Raw genomic sequence first — 22,317 nt, 5'->3', positions numbered from 1 at the left:
CAGAAAAGCAACCAGCCTCAAAAATAGAGGTCAACTAAAAAATAAAATAGAACTGCAAGCAGGTACAGTTGCTATCACTCCATTTACTGGGAATCTTAAGCTGAGTCTCATTTGTTTTAGAGATAATGATAAACTGTGAGGCTAGTGTCCAAGAGATTGGGCAGTTTCACCTGATGCTGTCGCTACACTCAGCCAAGGCTCCTAGCAATGCAGTTCAGTTCAGTTCAGTCCAATCGCTCAGTCGTGTCTGATTCTTTGCAACCCCATGAATCGCAGCACACCAGGCCTCCCTGTCCATCACCAACTCCCGGAGTTCACTCAAACTCATGTCCATCGAGTCAGTGATGCCATCCAGCCATCTCATCCTTTGTTGTCCCCTTTTCCTCCTGCCCCCAATCCCTCCCAGCATCACAGTCTTTTCCAATGAGTCAACTCTTTGCATCAGGTGGCCAAAGTATTGGAGTTTCAGCTTCAGCATCATTCATTCGAAAGAACACTCAGGGCTGATCTTCTTTAGAATGGACTGGTTGGATCTCCTTGCAGTCCAAGGGACTCTCAAGAGTCCTCTCCAACACCACACTTCAAAAGCATCAATTCTTTGGTGCGCAGCTGTCCTCACAGTCCAACTTTCATATCTATACACAACCACTGGAAAAACCATAGCGTTGACTAGATGGACCTTTGTTGACAAAGTAATGTCTCTGCTTTTCAATATGCTGTCTAGGTTGTTCATAACTTTTCTTCCAAGGAGTAAGCATCTCTTAATTTCATGGCTGCAGCCACCAACTGCAGTGATTTTGGAGCCCAAAAAGATAAAGTCTGACACTGTTTCCACTGTTTCCCCATCTATTTCCCATGAAGTGATGGGACCGGATGTCATGATCTTCATTTTCTGAATGTTGAGCTTTAAGCCAACTTTTTCACTCTCCTCTTTCACTTTCATCAAGAGGCTGTTTAGTTCCTCTTCACTACCATAAGGGTGGTGTCATCTGCATATCCAAGGTTATTGATATCTCTCCCAGCAATCTTGATTCCAGCTTGTGCTTCCTCCAGCCCAGCGTTTCTCATGATGTACCCTGCATATAAGTTAAATAAGCAGGGTGACAGTATACAGCCTGGACGTACTCCTTTTCCTATTTGGAACCAGTCTGTTGTTCCATGTCCAGTTCTAACTGTTGCTTGCATATAGGTTTCTCAAGAGGCCAGTCAGGTGGTCTGATATTCCTATCTTTTTCAGAATTTTCCACAGCTTCTTGTGATCCACACAGTCAAAGGCTTTGGCATAGTCAATAAAGCAGAAATAGATGTTTTTCTGGAACTCTTGCTTTTTCGATGATCCAGTTAATGAAGCACAAATTGCCATGGTTCAGCTTAGGGAACATTACTCAAATTCACAGCGTTCAGAAGTTCTTTGGAAAGGAGCGCTCTTTATGGAGGACTTCCTAAAGGATCAGTACACTATCAATTCCCCTCAGTAAGCACTAGTTCCAGTATATGCCAGACTAAGAAAGGAAGGTACATGTCCAGCTTCATAGTTCTCCCTCCTGAGCAATTGTTCTGACTGAAATTTGATCTTAAATGATGCTTTCAACCAATAGTGAGAAAGTTTTAGAAATTTCTAGGAAACTATGCTTTCTGTTAAGGTGATATTACGGATTCTATTCAAAATGATCTCCAGGGTCTTCTCTTTGAAAGCAAACTGGAAGTGATTTCTGATCTCAGTATCAGGAATAGTTTTATTCCTACTGAGACTGAATTTTGCTTATCTTGTAGACTCTGAGATTCCCCTAAATGATCATATTTCCCTCTTTGAATTGACTGTAAGAAAGCTCAGATAGAGTTTGTGCCACACACACACACTTTGTGTACTCGCTTTACTCCCAATTCCATCTTACATCCTTAGCCTTCTTGTCCTTTTACTCCCTTAAATTATTTTATCTTATTGAATTATGTGTATCACATTGTCACCTAAATGAATTTTAAAGGAGACCAGGTATTAATATATTCAAGGTATAAAAATATTCAAGCTACATATTTTAATCTAATTTCCATTCTTTTAAACATTGCCAAAACATCATGATTGGAACTCTACTGAAGCTAAATTGTGATGCAAATTAAATGAGTAAGTAAAGAAAGACTACTCCAGGGGCTTCCCTGGTGGTCCAGTGGTTGAAACTCCATGCTTCCACCACAGAGGGTATGGGTTCAATTACTGGTCAGGGAACTAAGGTCCTACATGACTCACAGTAAAGCCAAAAAAAAAAAAAAATTACTCCATCTGCACCAAAATTTTGCTAAATTCCTCTCATCTTGTGCTGACCTATAAAATTTAACCAGAAACTTGTGGTATCTCTGGTAAGAGAAGGGTCAGAGCATGCCAGGATTCTTTTTAATTGTAGATTATGCAGTCTTGCATGCTAATTGCTACCTGATTAAATCAAGTTTAGCCTACTAAAGATAAATTTTCTGCTGTTAACTACTTTGAAGCCAGTAAACATGGAGCCTTTAAATTAAAGTAGATATTGGTGCTCAAAATGCAATCTTCCTAGAAACAGGCCCCTATATGCTATGATAAAATCATGCAAAGAGCAAACTAAAATTACCTGGAACATCATTTTAAAATACTACTGGCTACAGAATAGAAAATTCTGATTATGTCAAAAAAAGGATCCAAATGAACCCCAGAGTACTTTCTTAGTAACTTGTTTTTATTAACCTCCAGTGGTTTACACGGAGAAGGCAATGGCACCCCACTGCAGTACTCTTGCCTGGAAAATCCCACGGATGGAGGAGCCTGGTAGGCTGTAGTCCATGGGGTCGCTAAGAGTCGGACACGACTGAGTGACTTCACATCCACTTTTCACTTTCATGCATTGGAGAAGGAAATGGCAACCCACTCCAGTGTTCTTGCCTGGAGAATCCCAGGAATGGGGGAGCCTGGTGGGCTGCCATCTATAGGCTTGCACAGAGTTGGACACGACTGAAGTGACTTAGCAGCAGCAGCAGTGAATTACAGATTCTAGGCTATTAGTACAATTGAGAGAGAATTTCCCTCTGTTCTCAAGCATCTCTCTTTATTACTCCATCTACAGAAGACTATCAGCATATTCCATCCAGGAAAAAGGGTATTTCATAAAATAAAAACTCAACTCATTGTGATTAAAAAAAAATCAAAACTAAGAAAACCCAAATATGTTGACATTTCTATCCTAAGAATAAAAGTGAAAGGATTTTGGGTCTTGCTTTGTTCATCTATTGGCTCATCTCTTTCTGTTTTCAATGACTTAATGAATACATCACTCCAAATCTTTGTTGTGACGAGACAAAAACTGAGGGGCATACACTAGCACACTCACGTGACAAATAGATCAGGATTGATTCCCCCTAAGCCTTGGCTCATTTAATACTTAGACAAGCTGAGTCCTGTTATCTCAGGAAAAATCATTCTTTTGACTTTTGCAATATTTCTAACCTCAGAAAATTACCCATGTTCCTGGAGTCTAAAATGACTATACCCAGAGGAGCTAATTTTCATCTGTGCTTTGAACTTACACAGAAACCACAGCTGCCTTTATCTCTTTGGCTTATAGGTTAATTTACCACAGGGTGTTCACTTTGGCTCTCCTTGGTGTTAAGCTGATAAAAACTGCTTGGAAATATTTTGACTCCCTGTGTCTTGCCCTTATTATATTGTCCAATTCAGTTCATATCATCCTTCTTCTCTCTCTTGACTCTTTTTTCTCTCTCTCTGAAATTAGGTTTTGCTGTTGTCAAGAATGAACTGTTGCTTAGGGAAACCAGGGAAAATCCTGATTGCATGTCACCTTGAGCATAACTGTGTCAGGTCATTTTAGTTTCCCCTCCATTTAAAACCACTGTTTCCCCTTCTTCCATATCTTTTTTCACCTTCCAAGGGAGGTGGAGAGAAGGGCCATATAACTGACATCATAAACTCATTTACTAGAGCATATCTACTAACAAGGAATTAAACTATCCCTAGTCGGCAAGAATTAATATTAAAAAATAAAAGGTGTGTCCCCCGGTGATGATAAATAAAGTAATATACCTAAGAGTTAAATATTCAACTCAAAAGAAGAACATAGTCCTTATTTGCTGGATTAGGCTTAAAATATTGGATCTTTCTGGATTTTATCTAATTTCTGGATCCCTTATGAAATCATTACTTCATAGTGGAAGCTGAAGTCTCCCTGGGGATGTTCTTCAGGTGTAATTTCTTACAAAAGGCACAGAGAAAAACAATTTTCCAATTATAAGCAGAAGAAAGGACAACCTGTCTTTTAATAAATAAATAAACAAAATTCCAAATGGTAAACTAATTGTCTTAATGCTGTGAAGTTTACTTACCTTTCCCTAGGAAAGGAAAGTGAAGTCGTTCAGTTGTGTCTGACTCTTTGTGACCCCATGGACTGTAGCCTACCAGGCTCCTCTGTCCATGGGATTTTCCAGGCAATAGTACTGGAGTGGATTGCCATTTCCTTCTCCAGTGGATCTTCCCGACACAGGGATGGAACCCAGGTCTCCCGCATTGTAGACAGACACTTTACCATCTGAGCCACCAGGGAAGTCCATACCTTTCCCTAAGTGACCCCCATCGATTACTGTTTTTTCCTAATGCTCCAAATTCAGAGGCAAAATTAAAGTAAAACAATAAAAGAGGAAACAGTTAAAGGCCCAGACTTAAGGAAAATAATTTGAATAAAACTCTATGAGAAACATTTGAGCAGAGCAAAGATGCAAAGAGATAGTATGCAATTATTAAAAAGAATGAGTTATTTCCATGTAGACAGACCTGTAAAAACAGCCATGATCTATTAATTAAAAAACAAAGATATTCTACAATAATGTATATAGTATGACCCCAGATTTATAAAATAAATAAGCAAACAAAACTAAACATAATAGATGTTTATAAGTTTCTATAATCATAGAAGAAAATATATAAGTACATATAACTAATGGTCAACCTTGGTTACCCCAGAAAGTTGTAATTAGAAAGAAGAAAGTATTTTTTCTATATGTCTACATTGCTTTGACTATTAAAATGAATATTTATTATCTTATAATTAAAAGAAAAATGTAAGGAAATAAAAAATTATATACCAAGGAAAATACATGTATCATACATGGGTGAGAATTTTCTGACTGAGCAAGTAAGTTTTTCTTGAGTATTGCTGCTGCTTCAGTCATGTCTGACTCTTAGCGACCCCATGGACTGCAGCCTACCAGGCTCCCCCATCCCTGGGATTCTCCAGGCAAGAACACTGGAGTGGGTTGCCATTTCCTTCTCCAATGTATGAAAGTGAAAAGTGAAAGTGAAGTCACTGAGTTGTGTCCAACTCTTAGCGACCCCATGGACTGCAGCCTACCAGGCTTCTCCATCCATGGGATTTTCCAGGCAAGAGTACTGGAGTGGGGTGCCATTGCCTTCTCCTGTTGAGTATTAAGACTGGTCATATAGCTTAGGTATAGTGCATTTGGCTGCAAGCAGCAGAAAACCCATGACTTAACTAAAGACATGTATTGGCACGCATAACTAGAAGTCTAGCAGTCATGCGGGTTGCAGGAGTGACATAATCTATGAACACCAGCTCCATTTCACTGAGATTCTCTTGGCTTTCCCTTCTTCATGCACTGACTTCGTCCTCAGTCTTACAGAAGAATCAGATTTCTACATATCACATGTCCAGAAGAAGACAGGATTATGTTCTGGAAGTTCCCAAGAAGACAAAGTAAATACTCCCATCAAATCTCTCCTGGTGCCTCACTGGTTCAAAAGCAACACATTCCCAATCTTGAAAAATTTTTTGGCAAAGGAGATAGATATTAGGTCAATCAGGGCTACTCTTAGGGTGGGGTGTGCACATAGTCTACCAAGGGACATGGGCTGAGTTGGGGAGGGGACAGGGTAGACACCAGAATAGGGTTCCATTAGCAAAGAGCAGAAAAGTGATGACTCTGGCCACACAAAAGTAAACAACAGTTATACAATCCTTACCCTAATGAAGTTTACACTGTTGCAGAAGGCAAACAACAAACAAGGAATTATGACTGTAAATAGCATTAGCAAAAGTAAGTATAGAGAGTTACACTTTGGGAAGAGACTGCAAAGGATTTGTCACTGACAAATAGGGTTGAAGAAGTTTACAGAAGACTACCCTAAAAAACACTCATGATCTGACACAGGGGGAGAAGACGGAACACAGGAAGACAGGAAAGTCAGCAAGTGGTTTAAATAACCAAAAGCAAATAGCCAGAGCCAAGATAAAGTGATGCAAAGGCTACATCTTCTGTAAATCAGAAAAACTCTTACAAACTGCCAAGGCAAAGATAAATGCCGAGAGGGAAAAATGGGCAATGTAGAGCACAATAAATAGAAAAGGCAAATTATATATTATTTGGTTCACTAATAAAGAGGAGCTTTCCAAGTGTCTCAGTGGTATAGAATCCACTGGCAATGCAGGAGTGCAGGGGACACAGGTTCGATCTCTGGGTCAGGAAGATCCCCTGGAGGAGGAAATGGCAACTCACTCCAGTATCCTTGCTTGGGAAATCCCCTTGACAGAGGAACCTGGTGGACTACAGACCATGGGGCTGCAAAGAGTCACACACAGCTTAGCAACTGAGCACGCAGATGTAGCAATGATCAGAGTAATGCATTTTGAAATAAATATTCCACTTTTCACCCAACAATTTATTTATTTTATTATAAATAAAACGAGAGGGGTCCCAAATTGAATTGGGGATACATTTCAAATGGATAGCAAGAGGATGATCCAGTCATTCTGAGGTCATTGCTCAAATTTTATTTTCTAATATTAATGTTTGGAATGTATAAAACGTGAAATTTCAACACAGACACTTGGCATTTGTAATACTGCTAAACGTTTCTGCTTTGCAAACAGGAATTCTGATAAATTCTTCTTCACATTATTCCCATCTCCAAAGAAACTTACATGTCAGCTGAATTTTCAATTGTATTATTTAATATGTTCCCAACAGAAAGGATCTCTTTTTGCTTGGTTTCAGTGAAAGCGGAATTCTCTACTTGTAATTTTACATTTGTGAAGATGGGAAGAACTTTCTACAGATTAGCTTCTGGCTCCAAATACTGCAAATATTGTTTCTCCCCCACTATCTTCATAATGCCTGTGTTAGGCACCAAAATATGCATTTTCACAGCACTTTCACGTCACAGTTGAGTGTGAGTCAGCACAGTGAGCAGTGGGATTATTCCTGGAAGCCATCCCTACCCTAGGCTTGCTAGCAGTAACTTAATTGTATAGGCTTAAGTTAACTTAGCTTAACTGTATATCTCACTAAATCTAAATTAAAGTGTGTCCCCAATTCAATTTGGACCCCAAAATGCCTACTTCTTTCCAAAATACAAAGCAATGTGGTAGAGGTAAGTCAAAGTGGAGTCAGGAGTCCTAGAGTGAGTGAGAAAGAATATAGAAATATTACCATTAAAATATCTTACTTTTGCACAAATACATGTGATCATACAATTACACCACTAAAGTCTCACCCAGAACCTTGAAAAGGGCTCAGGCAAATGAGAAGCCCTGAAGATTATTTAAGCTTCCCTGGCCTTGTGAAAAGTTAACTGAGTAGGACTGAAGTCAAAATAAAATTGAAGAACATGAACTTGAAATGTCACCAGTCTTTATGGTTGTGTGATAATCTCCAGCAGCTCAGCTGAGAAACCAAATGTAATAGAAATGTGTTGATTTTTAATCACTCAATATTCATAGACCATCATTTTAATCACTGTACGCCAATTTCTCCCTTGAAGAATCACCCACTTCTTCCCCAACTTTTAGCCCATGCACTTCTGGGCTCCAGAGTACAGCATGTTCCCTGGACCTAAACCAGGCCATGTGGTATTCTGTCACTTAAAATGGAAAAAGTCCTCACACAATTTTTAAAAAATTAGAAAGGAAAGAAACTAGAAGCATAAGAAATGAGGAAAACAAGGATAGAATAGGGGCTTCCTTGGTGGTCTAGTGGTTAAGAATCTGCCTGCCAGTGCAAGGGGCACTGGTTCAATCCCTGGTCTGGGAGGATCCCACATACCTCAGAGCAACTAAACCCTCAAGCCACAACTACTGAGCCCACACAGCCTAGATGTGCTCTGCAATGAGAGGCCACCAAAATGAGAAGCTGGTCAATACAATGAAGAGTAGCCCCTACTCACCACCACTATAGAAAGCCCATGTGCAGCAGCAAAGACCCAGTGCAGCCAAAAATAAATAAATCTTAAAAAAACACAAAGATGGAATAGGCAAACATAGGATAAAAAGCAGACTTTCCATTTTGGGCAAGAAAGCTAATAATCCCTGGTAAGGAGCAGAATAAAATATTTAATCTTATTTCTTGGAATTGAGACCGTGTGCCTCTTGAAGTTTTCCAATAAGAAAACCTGATAAGGAAAGAGTTAAGAGTGCTGCTTATTGTGGCCTTCTATAAGGTCCTGCAATGAAAAACCTCACTTAGGCTCAGCTGAAATTGGCCCATTTCAAAGCACAAAGGAATGAAAATTAAGAATATGCTGATGGAAACAATTTCTGCCTGTGGCCTGTGATCTGAGTTGGCTAAAAATCCAATGAAATGAAACCAAGGACTGGAAAAGATGGAATGCTCTGCTGTCAGTTAAGGTTCTTGCCAGAAAAGGCAGGGAGGAGTCATCCCAGGAGACAAGATTGGGATGTGTTCCCACTCAACTATCTGCTGTCATGCACTCCAGGAGTGACTGACTGACAGAGGGAACAATTAACTTAAATGGAAAGCAGCAGCTGGGATGGAGCCTAGGATCAAGAGGTAAATTACTGGTGGCTCAAAGCACAGTTGTTGTTTAATGTTATTCCTAGGTAGAGACCAAAATGAAAGCCATTAATCTGAGACTCAAGTGCATAAACTAAAGTCTGAGACTAACGCGACGCCAGCTCCTGAGATGTCTTGATATGATGTCTGACTTTGGGTGTCAGTCCATGGGATCCAGGAAATGAAAGGGGGGTAGTGGGTGGGAAGACTTCTAAGTTGTTAAAGAAGCTGCTTTGCTTAACTCTCAATCGCTTCCTAGGCCCCTGATACTTAACTAGTTCAAAGTAGAACGCTCCAAGATGATATTAATATATAGCTCATTCTGTCCAATATCTAAGATATCTTAGGATATGCCCAACATATAAGATATAGCTATGGAAAACAATGAACAATGGACCAAACTGTCCCAGTAGGTCTTGGTTGGGGTTCTGTACTTTTAATGAATTAAATGGGCTTATCCCACATACACTTAAATATTTGGAATATAGTAATTTAGGGGGAAATAATCTGAGATATAGAAAGGCAATGCCAAAGAATGCTCAAACTACCGCACGATTGCACTCATCTCACACGCTAGTAAAGTAATGCTCAAAATTCTCCAAGCCAGGCTTCAGCAATACGTAAACTGTGAACTTCCTGATGTTCAAGCTGGTTTTAGAAAAGGAAGAGGAACCAGAGATCAAACTGCCAACATCCGCTGGATTGTCGAAAAAGCAAGAGAGTTCCAGAAAAACATCTATTTCTGCTTTATTGACTATGCCAAAGCCTTTGACTGTGTGGATCACAAGAAACTGTGGAAAATTTTGAAAGAGATGGGAATACCAGACCACCTAACCTGCCTCTTGAGAAACCTCTATGCAGGTCAGGAAGCAACAGTTAGACCTGGACATGGAACAACAGACTGGTTCCAAATAGGAAAAGGAGTACGTCAAGGCTGTGTATTGTCACCCTGCTTATTTAACTTCTATGCAGAGTACATCATGAGAAACGCTGGGCTGGAAGAAGCACAAGCTGGAATCAAGATTGCTGGGAGAGATATCAATAACCTCAGATATGCAGATGACACCATCCTTATGGCAGAAAGTGAAGAGGAACTAAAAAGCCTCTTGATGAAAGTGAAAGAGGAGAGTGAAAAAGTTGGCTTAAAGCTCAGCATTCAGAAAACAAAGATCATGGCATCTGGTCCCATCACTTCATGGGAAATAGATGAGGAAACAGTGGAAACAGTGTCAGAATTTATTTTTTTGGGCTCCAAAACCACTGCAGATGGTGGCAGCAGCCATGAAATTAAAAGACACTTACTCCTTGGAAGAAAAGTTATAGCCAACCTAGATAGCATATTCGAAACAGAGACATTACTTTGCCAACAAATGTCCGTCTAGTCAAGGCTATGGTTTTTCCAGTGGTCATGTATGGATGTGAGAGTTGGACAGCGAAGAAAGCTGAGCGCTGAAGAATTTATGCTTTTGAACTGTGGTGTTGGAGAGGACTCTTGAGAGTCCCTTGGACTGCAAGGAGATCCAACCAGTCCATTCTGAAGGAGATCAATCCTGGGATGTCTTTGGAAGGAATGATGCTAAAGCTGAAGCTCCAGTACTTTGGCCACCTCATGTGAAGAGTTGACTCATTGGAAAAGACTCTGATGCTGGGAGGGATTGGAGGCAGGAGGAGAAGGGGACAACAGAGGATGAGATGGCTGGATGGCATCATGGACTCGATGGACATGAGTTTGAGTGAATTCCGGGAGATGGTGATGGACAGGCCTGGTGTGCTGCGATTTATGGGATCTCAAAGAGTCAGACACGACTGAGCAACTGAACTGAACTGAATCTGAGATACAGGCAACTTAGGGCACTGACTTTCACTGAGGATTTGTCCTATCTGTTCAAATGGTCACATATGCCCATCTTCAGCTCCTGAGGCCCAGAAAGTCCCAGCAAGAGAACTGCAGATTAAGGCTTAGATGGTTGACAGGAATCTTGGGAAAATCTTGGGCCAGGTAAAATATTTTTCCAAGGAAACTTGCAACCTTGATTCCAGGGGTAGAATATGAACCATAGTCAAGAAGTTACAGTAAGAATTTATGACCAACAGCAGATCCTAAAATTACAGTCAAATTTATAAGTAGAAAAATTAAGAACTATGTGTGGAAGGTAGGAGAATCTCATTCACGAGTTTTCACAAATCCTAAGGTCATAGACACATGAGGAAGTTTATGATCCACTTTTACATGTTGCACTTGTATGTCACACGGTTGACCTCCAGCACCATGGGTTCTATGTGATCTTCTACCCAGATGTTCACGGGTCAGGAGCCCTTACCCAGTGTCCATCCCTCAGTAGGAGTCAGGGGTATTTACTCAGACTTGCACAAAGTTGGGGCAGTGTAGCAGCAAGGCCTATGCACCCAGGATCCAGAAAACAGGGTTTTCTACAACTACCGTTCTATGGATTTGTGCCCAGTCCATCGCAGTCCTATGAGCATCCAGAGTCCAATATGGTACACATATTATTAAAATAAATATAGAAAATGGAAGAAGAGAGAAGAGCACACGTTAGCGGAAGAAAGAAGAGAAAAACCAGCAGTTGCACTTACTAGAGCAGAATGCACATTTCTCATCATTGAGTAAAGGGCCTTTTGAATAAAAGGAGGGGAATAGTCACAGAACTAGCTGGTTTCTCTAGGATGCAACTGTAAACATCCCCGCTGACTGCACCTTCACACAGCAATGACACACTTCCTTCACTCACATAGTTCATCTCCAGTCTGCAGCCAACAAGAATATAGGGCTGGCTTGCCAACTTTCCATGCATAGACGACTAATTTTGTAGCCTACACTAATAAATCACGACTTTACACACTGTTCATGGGGTTCATGCTTTCAAACTGTGGTGCTGGAGAAGACTCTTGAGAGTCCCTTGGATAGCAAGGAGATCAAACCAGTCAATCCTAAAGAAAATCAACTCTGAATATTCATTGGAGGGATTGACGCTGAAGTTGAAGTTCCAATACTTTGGCCACCTGATGCGAAGAATTGACTCACTGGAAAAGACTCTGATGCTGGGAAATATTGAGAGCAGGAGGAGAAGGGGGACAGTAGAGAATGAGATGTTTGGATGGCATCACTGACGCAATGGACATGAGTTTGAGCAAACTCCAGGTGAAGTACAGGGAAGCGTGGCATGCTGCAGTCCATGGGGTCGCAAAGAGTTGGACATCCTTTAGCGACTAAACAACAACAATAAATCATGAAAATATCATGTAAGTTTCCAGAAAGCCTTCCTGAGACATTCAGGTCCTCCTTGCTCTTAAATAAAACATATACCAACAACTAGAACTCCTTCCTATACCCAGCAACACATTGTCTGATGTGCTCATAGAAGTGAGAGGTGATGGAGGCACTTGCTGCCAGGTAGGCTGATCTGACATGGCCCAAAACTTCCCGAAATCCTGCATGATGCTTCAGGAGGAGTCTGGTTGGTTATGAGTGTGGGACTGTTCATCCATTTGTCTCTCTTCTCAGCCAGGATATCAAGATAGTCACTCATTCTGGCTCGCCCATAAATTTCACAGCCTTACATACAGAGTTCATCAATAGCATAAGGAAATCAAGGGGCCAGACTATGTCAGGGGAAATCTTAAGGAAGCTGGACCTGCCTGTGGGGCAACTATCCTGGGCCACTACCAAACCAGGAGGGAAGTCCAATGTTCTTCCGTGGTTTCTTCTTTTTAGGATATTCTGGTCAGAAATGAAGAGGTCACTGTTGGCTCTACTGAGACAGAAAACACTGTGTTTTCACCAAAACTTATATCTTCTTCATCAGGAGGACATGACTAGACCACATTTCTCAGTCTCCATTGCAAGAAGGTATATCCAATGTGGCCAAAATTTTATCCAATGGAATATGAGGGAGAAGCAATGAATGCCACCTCCAAGCTTGGCCCTTAAAAGTCTCCCAGGTGTCCAGGCATGGAAACTTTATCCAGTCTACTGATATTGACACATTAGAATTCACAGGCTGAAGATAGCAGAGTTTCTATCATCTTGGCTTCCTGAATGATTACTTGGACCCAAACCAGGAATGTGTAAATTGAATCGTTATATGAAAAAGAAATAAACTACTGTTGTGTTAAACTACTGCTCTGAGGATTTTGTTGTCAAAAAACCTCGCACCACTTTAATAAATACATGCACCTGATGTTCATGTCACATTTGTGGTGCTGGGATAATAACACTCATGGTTAGATCAAGGGAGACAATGGCCCAGGGTGGCCTGAGGAACCATAGATAAAGAATTTCAATTGCAGTATAAGAAGGAAACAAACCTAACTGCTAGGAAAGCATTCCCAAAAGTCAGCGTCAAGGAAGGAAGCCATTCACAACAAAGTAAGTAATGGGGATTGAGCCAGGAGGCCTGTGAGTGAGTTGGGTTCTGGGGATGAAGACAAACAGAGCCCATGGTGTAGGATTTGGGCAGAGATATGAGGGCAGCAAAGGTCCATTTTCTGTGCAAATTCAGACAACGTCTGTCACTATCTTTAATAGCCAGCTCTTTATCCATTAGCTTCCTGAAGACTCTACTCACTGGTCTGATTTCTGCAAACACCATTTCTCAAAGGCCAGTCATTTCCCAAATTCTTCTATTTAACTTTGTCCTGTACCTGTCACACACTGACGGTATTTTCATATTCTACTTCCTCACCATATCTGTGCCTTAGATTTCCACTTTTTTCATAATCTGGTAATTGATTGCTGAGTATGTTACTGGGAGTAGAGAAAGACTGCTGTTTTCACTCTCACGGTAAACTTTTACTGGCATAAATACTAGTGTGTGTCAGCCCCCAGTCTGGGATTAAGTCGAAAGCACCCAGATGAGCCCTCAGGCTGCAGAAGAGGGCAATGCTCAGGAAACCCTGCTTCTGAGACATCAGGACCTCATGACAAAAGCCACACACCTCTAGGCATTCCATGATCTCTTGGCCAGCCTAACATTCCTGAGGAAGGAGGTGTCAAATGTGGGTTGAAGATATGAATAGGACATTCACCAGCCTGAGTCCCTCTCCATTACCCGAATCTCACCTGCCTCTCTAGTGATTACCATGTCTGAACCTCTTCCCAGGAAGAACCCCAACGCAAAGAATCATTCTTTGTTTATTGTTGGGACTATTTAGATCTCAAAAGACTTCTGCTGGCCCCAGCTTCTAAAAGCAGTGTGCCTGCTTGGCCTGTCTGGATTTCTGCCCTGTGTTAGGAAGTGCTCTGAGGACATACAGGCCAATAAAACTTCATAAGGATTTGTGGCTTTTTGTGTTTGTCTGCAAGAAATACATGACTTCAGGCCATAATAAGGATATTCATCTTGTGGGGTGGCACCTATGCAATTATCAGCACAGAGGAGTTCTCAGCCTTAGTAATGCTGAACCGAGTATCTACCAAAATGAAGGTGTGACGAATGTAGGCAGACCACCAAAGCCAGGAAATCATAGAAGAGTTGAGAAAAAGCTGAGGGCAGGACCAGAGACAACAGGAGGAATCATGAAGTCCAAATTAGGCTGACTGGGACAATCAGGTTCTAAAGGAAAATTCTTCATAAGTGAAGGAGAAATAAGGTGAAGGAAATAAGAATGCATAGGTAAGAAGTTGGATAGGTAGCACCACAATGTGAAAAAAAAAAAAAAGCCTGAGTTTTGGTGTTGACAAAGTTGAATTCCTGTATCTCCACTTTATATATCCTGTGGCCTCTTAAATTCATTTAACGACTAACTTAAAACCTTGAAGGATTTGTAAAACAGACTGATAATGTCTATTTCCTAGAATTATTATAAGAGTTAGAGTCTTCCCTGGTGGTTCAATGGCTAAGACACCACACTCAGTGCAGGGAGCCCAGGTTTGATTCCTGGTCAGGGAACTAGATTCCACATGTTGCAACTAAGACCCAGTGCAGCTAGTTGCTAGCTCACTAAGTAAGTAAATACTTTTTTAAAAGAATTAGAGATTATATATTAATATAGTACTTGCACCATTTAACAGGCATCAAATAAATGATGGATGTCATTAATAAGATTAGTTGGTTGTGGACTTTCTATAGGCTTTAAACAGCAATCACAGTCTTACCCAAGAGCCAGTGACTGAAATCATTCTTTATAATGCCTATCCTGCTCCAATCAAAAATGAATCTTTATTTAGTATCAGACCTTTTAGTATTTATTCATTGAACATAGTAAGTAAACTCCTTTTATACATAAAAGGCTGAGCTAGCTGCCAAAAACACAGCACTACCCATGCATATACCATATTGCTACCTGTTTCTATGTGGCTATACATCTTGTTTTAAACTGTCAGTATTTTAAAGCTATGTTACTAAATATAAGTTTTCTTCATTTCCACACAACACTGTACTGATCTGGCTGCCTTCTTTGTTCACCTAACATTTCTTTTTTATTGAATCAACCCTTTGTTCTGGCACCAAGTTAATGTACCTTTTGGTATATTTATACATGTCATGTCTTGGATTGACTTTTTATTCCAAGTTTCTTCCTGGCAAAGATAATGAGCACAGTGAGCTTGCTTAATAAATGTTACATAATAATAACTATTAAATGTTCCTTTAAAATCTCAAGCTGCTTTTTATCTTTTGCTTCTACTTTGAGATAATTATATACTTCTCCAAACCTATTTATAGCCCCCATAAGGAAGAACAGCTGAAAAAAAAAAAAAAATGTGTTCCCGGTCCTGCCAAAACTATGGTGAAAGTGATTTAAACTCCGAATTTCTGTTGCAAATGTTCCGATGGCATTCAACATATGGATGTCTAATTCTAGCAATAGGAAACTTCTTCCAACCAAAGTCTCCCCAATGGAGGTGGTTATTAAATACATCTTGTCCATATCACCATCATCATTCACTAACCAACAAACTGAGATCACACAAAAACAGTTAGGAAACACACCTTTTACTTGTTATTAGTCCATCTGCATTGCTTCTCAGCTGCAGAGTGAGTCACGTCCTCCTCTACCCTTTGAAGTCTGAACCCCAGCATATTTAGTCAAGACTGCAAGACGCAGCCACAGACCAGCCTCACAGGAAGGGCAGAGGACCTCCTCCGTGCCATGACTTGCACATTACAGGGTCAAAAAAATTGTATACATACGCGCACTACTCTGAGGGTTGCCAGGTTTAGCAAATAAAAATTTAGCAGCCCTATCCATTCCACACAATCGTCTCCCAAGCTAGCCTTAAAACCCTCTAATTACTTTCTCTCCTAAGTCAAGGCAGCAGGTTTATACAGTGGGCCGCTCACTGGACTTGGAGCCTGAGGCTCTGTGTGCCGACCTTAGCACTTGCTACTTGGCTTGGGTAAGTCCATTCTGATTTTAACCACCAAGATTCTTTTATCAAAGGTCCATTTCCAGACTTCTAGGAGCCGCCCTTCTCTGTGAGCCATGGCACTAGGTGCTGGAGAAACAGCAAGCAAGCACAGTGCCCTGCCCTCGGGGAGCTTCGGGCCTAGTAGGAAGGAAAGGTGAGAACTCCGGGGAGAGAGGGAGGGCCAGAAATCAAGACCAAGCTGGGTTTTTTTCTTTTTTCTTTTCTTGGTTGTCAACACATCTCTGTCAGATTCCATTCCTCTATTTCTCTGTTTCCCTTCAGTGTGCAGCTTGTTTTACTGTAAATGTTTTCATGCGAAGCCTTTTGCCCTGGAGAGAGATCTAACAGAACCTGTTGCTTGGCAATTGCAGCCTTCACAAAGGTGAACATGTAATATTGTGATGTCTTGGAATCCAAGTTAATCACAGCATTTGTATAGCTTTGGGGAAGCGATACAAGAAAACTCCATATTTCTTCCCATCAGAGACAAATGTCTTCTGAGCCATTTGCAGTTGCTTTGCTCATTAGATGAATCCTGGAAGGTGGGGTGAGAGCACAGTGAAATTCTCTGGGTACTAACAGTTTCCCAAGGAGTCCTCAGCATCCATGAAGAAAAAGTCCTGCCACCTAGATCCAGAAAAGCAAAAGCAATAGCGATACTTACCAGACAAGACTGGGGTATGTACATCCTGGGTAGGTCTGAGGTTTGTGTCCAAACGGAGAACAAAATGCTCGACCCATGCTGGGAAGCAGCTGCTCCTGCCCTGTGTGCCTTTTGTCCTCAAGCTCAACCTTTTTAGCGGTAAATCTTGGATGATGAACTAAAAAAACTTGCTTTCTTACAAATATAAACACTTATTACTCTTTCTACTAGTGAAAATGCACATATTTGATTAAAAGACATTCCAGGATTATTTATTTGACCTCTGTTTGTTGGCTACTGTATTTTTTCCAAAGCTCAAAAGCTCATTTTCCGGCCCTTCTCTCTCTCCTGCTAAAATCCCACTAAGTGCTTCTGAGCTCTAAAGTTGGGAGCTGATGGGCTGGGCTTGAATTCCTGTTCTACCTCCTAACTGCTGCGAGACGTTGGGAATGTCATCTAATCATTTAAACCTGTTTCTTCATTTGCTTATTAGTGGATACAGCTGATCCCCGAACAACGGGTTAGGTATCTTCATCCTCCAAAAAGTGGGAAATTCATGTAGAACTTAATGGTCAGCGCTCCAGCCCCGCGGCTCTTGCAGCCAAGATTTGACCAACAACTGATCTTGTAGTCTAGTGCACTTACTATTAAAAAATTTCAAATGTGAGCGTGCCTGAACATATGGTCAATAAGGTAAGTTACACAATTAAATTTTTTCATTGTTTGCGAAACTATATAAAAAGAGGGCTTTTTTTTAATACAAATGCTGCTGTCAACTAATGAATTCTATTTACTATACCAATCATAGTTAAGAGGATGTTAAAATACAGCCATTTTATGTCAGGCTGAAGGAGTCCTGGTTGGCAACATAACAGGAGTGTCAAAGCTGGCAGCAGGACCTCAGCGTTCTTGACTTTATCACCTCCACCTTCTCTTCCAAAGTCTGGGCTACTGTAAATCCTGTGGAACTTCAGACAAACCAATACATTCTTGAAGTCCAAGTGCACACCAGCATGAAACTCTTTCCAAAAGGGACTGTGACATCTGTGCAGTCTAGGAAACTGTCTGGATAGCTACGTATTCCCAAAAATTCTGCCACATTCAGCAAGTTCTTGAAGGTCCTATGATATTAGAGATGGTGTACCCAGGGTTCCAGGGGCCCAGATAGCTTGACAGCTCAATTTTGATTTAGCCAAATCTACTTAATGACTTAAAGAATAAACCAGTCTAGGTTTTGTGCTAATACCTACAAATTTGTGTATAGGTTTTTCGCCATGATTATTTTATCTAATGCATGAAGAGGAATAATCACCTAGTATGATGCTTAGTAAGTATACTAGTCTCACTAGAAACTCAGTTCTATTATTGGGGAATAATAGGAGCAAGGTGTTCTAAAAAACTGTGAACTTTGGCATTAGGCCTAGATTTCAATCCACCTGAAAAAGTTACTTAATCTCTTGGGAACATAATTGGAAAAAGGAGAAAATACTATGGATTGAAATAAAGTGTATTTTGACTAATTTAAGTGGCCAAAATATGGCATGTGTGCTTAGTTGCTCAGTCAAGTCCAACTCTTTGTGACCCCTTGAACTGAAGCCCACCAGGCTCTTCTGTCCATAGGATTCTCCAGGCAAGAATACTGGAATGGGTTGCCATCTCCGACTCCAGGGGATCTCCCCAACCCAGGGATCAAATGCATGTCTCTTGCATTTCCTGTATTGGCAGGTAGATTCTTTTATCACTGAGTCACCTGGAAAGCCCATTTAAAACATGGCACTCATCATCATTATTATTATTAGCAAGTTTTTATGTTGCGAGTTAATATTGTCTTGACCATTTATGCTTTCAAATTTCTTAGAAGAAAGGCATCATCCTTGGCAAGTATCACAATAATTAGTTTATATAAGGAGTTAATTTATGAAATCATCTGATCAATTATTATTACTCCCTTTAGAGAAGTTTCACAGTGCTGCGAAATTCAAAGATACTATGTTCTGTGATTATGTGAATTTGAATATAATGCAGTCAGAATGTTTTCCATCCTCTTCAGCATACTTATCTTGGTCATGATTTTAATCTCAACACTGAGATTTATGTGACTGAGTTTTTTCCAATAACACTATAGCATTATTCATTGTTATTGTTCAGTCACTAAGACTGACAGTTTGCAGCTCCATGGACTGTAGCCCAACTGCCAGGATCCCCTGTCCTTCACTACCTCCCAGAGTTTGCCCAAGCTCATGTTCATTGAGTCGGTCATGCCATCTAGCCATCTCATGTCTGCTGCCCCCTTCTCCTCCTGCCTTCAATCTTGCCCAGCATCAGGGTCTTTTCCAATGAGGTGGCTCTTTGCACCAGGTGACTAAACTATTGGAGCTTCAGTTTCAGCATCAGTCCTTCCAATGAATATTCAGGGTTGATTTCCTTTAGGATTGACTGGTTTGATCTCCTTGCACTTCAAGGGACTCTCAAATTTCCAGCACCACAATTCAAAAGTATCAATTCCTCAGTGCTCAGTTTTCTTTCTGTCCAACTCTCATGTCCATACATGAACTGGAAAAACCATAGCTTTGATATTTTAAATTTGGATGTCACCACTTCAATGGTCTTTTGATGTTTTGGAGGTCCATGACATTGTACCGGAGGCAGGGATCAAGACCATCCCCAAGAAAAAGAAATGCAAAAAGGCAAAGTGGTTTAGGAGGCCTCACAAATAGCTGTGAAAAAAAGAGAAGCAAAAAGCAAAGGAGAAAAGGAAAGATATACCCATTTGAATGCAGAGTTCCAAAGAATAGTAAGGAGAGATAAGAAAGCCTTCCTCAGTGATCAGTGCAAAGAAATAGAGGAAAACAACAGAATGGGGAAGACTAGAGATCTCTTCAAGAAAACTAGAGATACCAAGGGAAATTTTCATGCAAACATGGACACAATAAAGGACAGAAATGGTACGAACCTAACAGAAGCAGAAGATATTAAGAAGAAGTGGCAACAATACACAGAAGAACTATGCAAAAAAGATCTTCACGACACAGATAATCATGATGGTGTGATCACTCACCTAGAGTCACACATCCTGGAATTCCAGGTCAAGTGGGCCTTAGGAAGCATCACTACGAACAGAGCTAGTGGAGGTGATGGAACTCTAGTTGAGTAATTTCAAATCCTAAAAGATGATGCTGTGAAAGTGCTATATTCAATATGCCAGCAAATTTGGAAAACTCAGCAGTGGCCACAGGACTGCAAAAGGTCAGTTTTCATTCCAATCCCAAAGAAAGGCAATGCCAAAGAATGCTCAAACTACCGCACAATTGCATTCATCTCATATGCTAGTAAAGTAATGCTCAACATTCTCCAAGCCAGGCTTCAACAGTATGTGACCCGTGAACTTCCAGATGCTCAAGTAGGATTTGGAAAAGGCAGAGGAACCAGAGATCAAATTGCAAACATCCGCTGGATCATGGAAAAAGCAAGAGAGTTCCAGAAAAACATCTATTTCTGCTTTATTGATTATGCCAAAGCCTTTGACTGTGTGGATCACAACAAACTGTGGAAAATTCTGAAAGAGATGGGAATACCAGACCACCTGAGAAATCTGTATGCAGATCAGAAAGCAACAGTTAGAACTGGACATGGAACAACAGACTGGTTCCAAATTGGGAAAGGAGTAGGTCAAGGCTGTACACTGTCACCCTGCTTATTTAACTTACATGCAGAGTACATCATGAGACATGCTGGGCTGGATGAAACACAAGCTGGAATCAAGATTTCCAGGAGAAATATCAATAATCTCAGATATGCAGATGACACCATCCTTATGGCAGAAAGTGAAGCAGAAATAAAGAGCCTCTTGATGAAAATGAAAGAGAAGAGTGAAAAAGTTGACTTAAGGCTCAACATTCAGAAAACGAAGATCATGGCATCTGGTCCCATCACTTCATGGGAAATAGATGGGGAAATAGTGGAAACAGTGTCATACTTTATTTTGGGGGGCTCCAAAATCACTGCAGATGGTGGGTGACTGCAGCCATGAAATGAAAATGCACTTGCTCCTTGGAAGATAAGTTATGACCAACCTATATAGTATATTAAAAAGCAGAGACATTACTTTGCCAACAAACGTCCATATAGTCAAAGCTATGGTTTTTCCAGTAGTCATGTATGGATGTGAGAGTTGAACTATAAAGAAAGCTGCGCACCAAAGAATTGATGCCTCTGAACTGTGGTGTTTGAGAAGACTCTTGAGAGTCTCTTGGACTGCAAGGAGATCCAACCAGTCCATCCTAAAGGAAATCAGTCCTGAATATTCATTTGAAGTACTGATGCTGAAGCTGAAGCTCTAATACTTTGGCCACCTGATGTGAAGAACTTACTCATTTGAAAAGATCCTGATCCTGGAAAGACTGAAGGTGGGAGGAGAAGGGGATGATAGAGGATGAGATGGTTGGATGGCATCAGCGACTCAATGAACATGAGTTTGAGTAAACTCTGGGAGTTGGTGATGGACAGGGATGCCTGGCATGCTGCAGTCCATGGGGTCACAGTCAGACATGCCTGAATGACTGAACTGAACTCTGGCCAGGCTACATATCCCTAGTTTCTCCATCAAACACTAATCTAAGTAGTGCTATGAAGATGTTTTGTAGATGTGGTTAAAATCTACAATCAGTCCACATTAACTGAGAGATTTTCCTAGACAATCTGGATAGGTCTGACTTAAGCAGTTGAAAGGCTGAAAGCAGAAGGGAGGCTTTTCTGAAAAGGAAGAAATTCTGCCTCAGCAGAAGCTGACAGCAACTTGAGTTTTGTGCCTGTGATTTCCAGCCTGTCCTATAGGACAGCTCACCCTCTGGCCTTCAAATTTGCTCAGCCAGCCCCACAACCATGTAAGCCAGCTCTTGCAATAGATCTCATAATAAATATATTTTACTAGTTCTGCTTCCCTGGGTTAAATCCTGACTGATACACCCGTGAAATACTTTTTTCTTTTTGTATTAAAGCTAACTGACTGCACCTTGACATAGAAGGTAGACACTTCTCCTAAAGGTTCTCTTTATTATGAGCTGAGTGGAGCTTATTATTTTCACAGTAGATGTGAACATGCTTTTAATTCAACATTTTTCTCTATTTGGCTATATCTTACCTTTCCATTTCAAAAGAAACTATTAGATGTAGATTCAATGAGAAACTTCCTTTGTAAATCAACCTTCTATTGTAACTTAAAAATAAATATATTTAGCTTTTGCATATAAGTGAAAAGGAAAATAAAACCCTCGTGTCTAGTTGGCAAAAATTGAAACTCATATAAAAATGAATGATATTTTCTAAAGATTTAAAAGTAGGTTTTAGAAAGGCCTTAGATTTTAGAGAAGTACAGTATGAAATCATTCCATCAAAACAGAAGCAAACATTGTCACTGATTTGCCAGTGACAATCCAATTTCAAATGACTTAGCAGGAAAATTTTT

The sequence above is a fragment of the Capricornis sumatraensis genome, chromosome 13 (assembly GCF_032405125.1).
Source record: "Capricornis sumatraensis isolate serow.1 chromosome 13, serow.2, whole genome shotgun sequence".
NCBI classification, from domain to species: domain Eukaryota; kingdom Metazoa; phylum Chordata; class Mammalia; order Artiodactyla; family Bovidae; genus Capricornis; species Capricornis sumatraensis.
Note: the sequence above shows the minus strand (reverse complement) of the source record.